Consider the following 6,091-nt stretch of genomic DNA (forward strand, 5'->3'; position numbering starts at 1 on the left):
CGTGTGCGCAGGATCGCGAGTGTGCAGGTGTGGGTACGTCTGGATACTAGCCAGCAGGGCGAGGACATGAAGACACAGCTGTCTAAACCCCCAGAAACCCTGGGCAGTGAGCAGTGGAGGCCTGGGTGGGGTCCTGGCGTAGATGCTGGAGCGAGGGGTGCAGGGGGTGCAGCGGCACGCCCTGGCTTGAAGTGCTTTCCATCATAGGCAGGGTTTACAGTGGGGTTCAGTGGCTGTCTGCACCCCTACTCTACAAATTGCTCCAGCAGCCATGGGTCCTGGGGCCTCAGTTAGGCCTGGAGAAGGCTGTAGGGTGAAAGCGGGGAGTCCCTGCTGGGGAGGAATGAGGGCCCTGTCCTGGCAAGATGCAGTGAGTCTCACCCGAAACAGCAGCTTTTGCTAGAGTGGAGGAAATCTAGCTGCAGCCTTAAGAAATCTTAACAGCTCTGACTGCGCCTTGGGTGAGGGGATGGAACTGGCCTCTCTGGGGAAATACAAGGCTCTGACTAGAGCTTGTCAATCAGGGATGGGCTAGGAGACAACAAAGTCAATGCTGTGCTAGTGGGGAAGGGGGGGAGTGGCCCATGTGCCACTGGGGGTCCCTTCCCATTTGCGGGAGTCTAGGATTCTCTGGCTAGGATTCTGAGCTGTGAGGAGAGGTGCTGCCCCAGGAAGGTCTGGCCTCCTTACTCAGAGAGCTTGCAGAGGCTGAGCTTGTATCAAGACTGGAGGTCTCTTTCTAAAAGAGCCGCTCTACCTCATCCCAGAGTTGGTGAGTCAGATGCAGCAGCCACTGCGGAGGGTCTCTGGCCTGGATTATGCAGGAACTCAAACTGCATGATCTCAGTGGTCCCTGCTGGCCTGGAAATCTGTGAAATGGGGAGAAACACAGCTGTGAGGCTTGGAAAGCATTAGCCCACCTCTGCCCAGGCAGGTTGCCATTGGAGAATCCCAGTGAGGGCTGGGAAAACTCTACAATATCCCCTTGTCCCTCTAGGAGGCAGAGCTCCTGCCTTGCCTGATTTGACGGCCAGTTTCACTCTCTTCAAGCCCCAGCTTCTGGAGTCAGATGGCCACATGGGAATCTCAGCTTTCCTTTTTTAAAAGAAGTTCCTAGCTCTCCGGATTGCAGAGGGAAGTTTGACCCCAACAGGTGCGTAACACAACAGCCAATAGAAAGACACCAATACTTAGTGATTACTTTTTAAAAATTGCCTGTGTTTTGAGCCAATCCAGTGATTGTTTTGCTGGCTGACCCACAATTTGGGGCTGGCTGGGATAGAGAGCAGTTGTGGTATCCATCAGATCCAAGTGTGAACCCATCCTAGCCGAGAGATCCTGATCTGAGGGGGAGATGGCTGGGGAGTGGGGATGATTCTGCCCTGCTCTGTGCTTGAGGGCACATTCCCACTGTGAGTGATGGCAACTCCCTAGCCCCCAACTACTTACACTAATGGGAACAGATTCCCCCTTGGGAGAGGATTGATCAATTCCTTGTCTCTGCACTTGACACTGTCAGGCTGCCTGGTCCCTGCCCTCCTCCTCCCCTTCCCTAGCCAGCTCCTTGATGAAATGAGGACAGTCCCTATAGCTTCTCCCACACGCCAGGGGGGCACCTCTCCTGGCCCTGTTGAGTGGATTCCAGCGATTGTAACGTTTGGGGACCCTGCGAGAGGCTGCATGGAGGTCCTGTGATTCAGGAAGCCCAGGCTTCGGGGCTGCTATATTGGGCCCTGGGGGTTGAGCGGAGTCCCACCAGTTTCCACGCAGGAACAAAGGAAGCCAACAATGCAGCCATTAATCTGCTCCCAGGCGCCTTCTGCCAGGCTGGGCCAGAGGTCGTTCCCCTGGTTACGTGGACTATGGGGGCCTTGTGTCTCGCTAGGGATTTCCATAAAAAACAACCCAACAAAAAATCAACCTCAACTGAGTGTCATGGAAACTGGGAAAGGTTCTTCCCTGCCCTATCCAGGATAGGGGGTTCCTCCAGGGAGGAGGCCACCACCAGGGAGCAATGGGGGGGGGTCCCTCCAGGGCAGACGGCTCATGGGGGAGCAGTGAGGGGTTTTCCCCAGGGCAGGTGGCACAGGGGGAGCAGTGAGGGGTTTTCCCCAGGGCAGGTGGCACAGGGGGGAGCAGTGAGGGGTTTTCCCCGGGACAGGGAGCACTGGGGGGAGCAATGAGGGGTTTTCCCTGGGACAGGAGGCACAGGGGGAGCAGTGGGGGTTTTCCCCGGGACAGGGGGCTCAGGAGGGAGCTAATGGAGGCCCAAAATGGAAGATCCCTACATGTGACCCATTTGAAAGCAGTAGGTCAGCGATCTGGCTCCTAGGCTGCTCCTGGCACCAGCACTGAGCCGAAATGTCCAGACCACCAGGAACAAAGAAGGAGGTGGGGTGGGGGTGGAATCCTGGACCTGGGCCAGAACAGCTGCTGGGCTGTATCTCCCAGCAGGCATTTCTTTCACTTGCTTTCTTTTTCTTTCCCTGCTCTATGCTTCTCATGCTCCTTTTCTTCCCCTTCTCTAGGGTGCATCCCCCCAGGGCCCACTGCCCCTTGGTACAATCCCCCCGCCAGTTACTATACACTCCCTCCTGTTATGATACCCCCACCCCACAGGTGCTAGGGCAATGCATATCATAGCACAGACACACCGCTCATAGATACCCTGCTTGCAGAGCTTTGCTCCTGCTGGAGGTTACCAACGTGAGCCAGACGGAGCCGAGCCAGCTTCAAACCATCCACGCGTTCAGTGGCTAGTGGTTTAGTTAGCGAGGTTGCAGGTGGCACCGAAGGGATGGAGCAGGCCCCATTGCCTCCTGGGAGAGGTGAGAGAAAGGGGCCGGGGGGCAAGTATGAGGGCATGGGGTGGAGGGGAGGTACAGCAAAGGCAGCAGGTATGGCAGGGAGACAAGGGAGAGGAAGGCAGAGGGGTGTCATGTCAAGGAGACAGATGTATGGGGGCAGCAGGGATATGTGACATGGCGGCAGGGAGAGCAGGGGGCACTGGAGCTATGTGAGGGGGCAGCAGGAAGAGGAGGGGACGGCAGGGATACATGAGGGAACTGGATGTATGTGAGGGGCGATGGAGAGGAGGGGCCGCAGGAAGTGGAGGGGGTGAGAGGGATACTTGAGGGGATGGCAGGAAGTGGAGGGGGTGGCAGGGAGAGTGGGGGCGGCAGGGAGAGGAGGTGTGGTGGGGATACATGAGGGGGTGATGGGGAAAGGAGGGGGCAGCAGGAATACGTGGGGGGGTGACGGGAGAGGAGGGGCAGCAGGAATACGTGGGGGGTGATGGGGAGAGGAGGGGGCAGCAGGGATACATGCGGGGTGGCGGGGAGAGGAGGAGGGGGCAGCAGGGATAGTGAGGGGGCGGCAGGGAGAGGAGGGGGCAGCAGCGATATGTGAGTGGGTGCTAGGAGAGGAGGGGCAGCAGGGAATAGTGGGGGGGTGATGGAGAAGAAGGGGGCGCAGGATACTGAGGGGTGGCAGTGAGAGGAAGGGGTGGTCAGGGAGAGGAAGGGTGCAGGAGAGGAGGGCCAGCAGGAATAGTGGGGGGGTTGGCGGGGAAAGGAGGGGAGCAGGATACATGAGGGGTGGTGGGGAGGACGGGGGCAGCACAGGGATATGTGGGGGGTGATGGGGAGAGGAGGGGGCAGCAGGGATATGTGAGGGGGCGGCAGGGAGAGGAGGGGGCAGCAGGGATACGTGGGGGGGTGGCAGGGAGAAGAGGGGCCAGCAGGGATACATGAGGGGTGGCAGGGAGAGGACGGGGTGGCAGGGATACGTGAGGAGTGGCAGGGAGAGGAGGGGGCGGCAGGGATACATGAGGAGTGGCAGGGAGAGGAGGGGGTGGCAGGGATACGTGATGGGGTGGCAGGGATACATGAGGAGCAGCAGAAAGAGGAGGGGGCACTGGATGTACATGAGGGACAACAGGGCTGGGGCCAGGCTGGGCGGCAGAGTGGGCAGACAGGGAGCTGAACAGTAACGGCGATTAAGCAAGGTTATGACAGTTTGGGATGAGGAAAGCCAGATTGAAAATCCTGGCTAGGGTTACCGTGGGGGCGGGGGACACACAATAATAATGCTGCTGGATAAAGCTGCTCCAAGCCCTGAGTTCATCCCAGGGCAGGAGATTTGGGGCCAGAAATCTCTGGTAGGTGGTCTGGGGATGCTGCAGAGGCAGGACCGGCTCCAGGCACCAGCACACCAAGCGCGTGCCTGGGGCGGCAAGCAACGGGGGGCGCTCTGCTGGTCGCCGTGAGGGCGGCGGGCAGGCTGCCTTTGGCGGCTTGCGTGCGGAGGGTCCGCTGATCCCACGGCTTTGGTGGACCTCCCGCAGGCGTGCCGCCAAAGGCAGCCTGCCTGCCGTGCTTGGGGCGGCAAAATACCTAGACCCGCCCCTGTGCAGAGGGATATGCGGGGACCCAGGGGCAGCCACAGTCTCCAGCAGCATAGCCACCAGCTGTTGGTGAGAAAGACGCTGGTCTGGGGGGTGCCTGGCTAGGCAGGTTCTGCCTGCAAGGATGCAGTGGCCACGACTGCAACGAGCTGCATCCGGCCTCAGCTCCTGCCCGGTGTGGCTCGCTGGGAGGGGAAGCAGAGAGATGGAGGCAGGTGGAGCCAGGCTGCCAGCTCTCTCCCAGCCCGGGAGAATCCCCCCAGGCTTTGCTATGGGAGGGCCGTGGCTTCCAGATGTTTGAACCCCTGCAGGGGGGAGAGGGACGCCCTGCCCCTGCCGGATTATGCCATTTCATCCCTATAAGAGGATTGGGGCCACGCAGGCGCCAGCCAGCCCTGCAGCAGCGCGAGCTGACACCTGCATTGGCTGGAAGCACATTAGGGGCTGCCTGGTTGAGGGGGGGCCCCTCCCTGTGGGGGAGGCCAAGCTAGGCAGCCTGGGTGCCCCCATACGCACCCTCAAAGCATGGGGGAGGTCCCATGTCAGGGCCATGGGGTGCAGGGTCACCGGCAGCCTGAGAAGCACTAACGTGGGGTGCAGGCCGAGAACCTGAGCCATCACAGCTGCTCTGGGGCCCCTTTGTGCCGGGGGTGGCAGGAGGCACAAACACCGTCTGCTGGGCGAGCAGAGCCCAGCCTACCAGCTCCACACTGCTGCTCCAGCAGTCCTGCACACGGGGTGGAGCAGAGGATGACAGGAGGAAGAGTCTGGAGGGGACACGACCACGGCAGACTCTATGCCCTGCAAAACCCCACAGAGCCCATTGGGGCAGAGCCGGACTGTCCTACCCAGCACTGGAATCAGTACTGGGCCCCGCAGCTCAGCCTAGGAGGAGGGCACACTGCCACCCCTTTGTCTTAGCCCAGATCCTACCCCTGAGTTCCTGAGACCCACCCCCCAGCCAGCAGGGAAAGCCAGCCCTCGGGCTGTGTGGGGCCATGCCGGTCCCCAGCCTTGGGGAGCTTTTTAACCCCAGTGTGCTGATTGCCCCATTCTCAGGGCGGCCAGGAGCCAGGCCCCTGGGGATAAACGGGGAGGTGTTGGCCTCTGGGGCTAAGGCCTGGACACTCCTAGCAGCATTGCACTCCCTGTAATGAAAGGGGGAGGCGGGGCTGGGCAGAGACAGCTGAGCCCAGCCCCAGCACTGCTATTCACCTAATGGCCTCTCTGCGGCTGGCTGGGGGTCCCCGGGGAAGAGCTCCCTGGGCTGGGGCAGAAGAAATGAAATGGAGGGCCAGGCCGCAATCCGATTATCCATCTTGCTCTCTCGCTTGCTCTCCCTGCTGCATCTGCCTGACCCCATTAATTCAATCCCATGCCAGCTGCTGCCACCCCCGCATACCAGCTCACAGGGACTGACCCACTCCCACCTGGGCATCCTTGGCTGAGTCTAGCTGAAAGGCTCAGGAGCCAATGGCTTCCAATCTTGCCTACGGCCCCACGGCCACAGGCTGGAACATGGGGAGAGCAAGACCGTGCTGGGGCCTAGCACAGGGCGAGGGGCCGCAGAGTGACTGTAATGGGGAGGGGGGGAGGAAGGGATAGAAATGAATAAATGAGCAATTGCCCAGCCCCCTTTTCCCCCCTCCCCAGGTGGTGGATCTGAAACCCCCCATCACTCTGGCA

Source organism: Chelonoidis abingdonii, chromosome 2 (assembly GCF_003597395.2).
Source record: "Chelonoidis abingdonii isolate Lonesome George chromosome 2, CheloAbing_2.0, whole genome shotgun sequence".
Lineage (NCBI taxonomy): Eukaryota > Metazoa > Chordata > Testudines > Testudinidae > Chelonoidis > Chelonoidis abingdonii.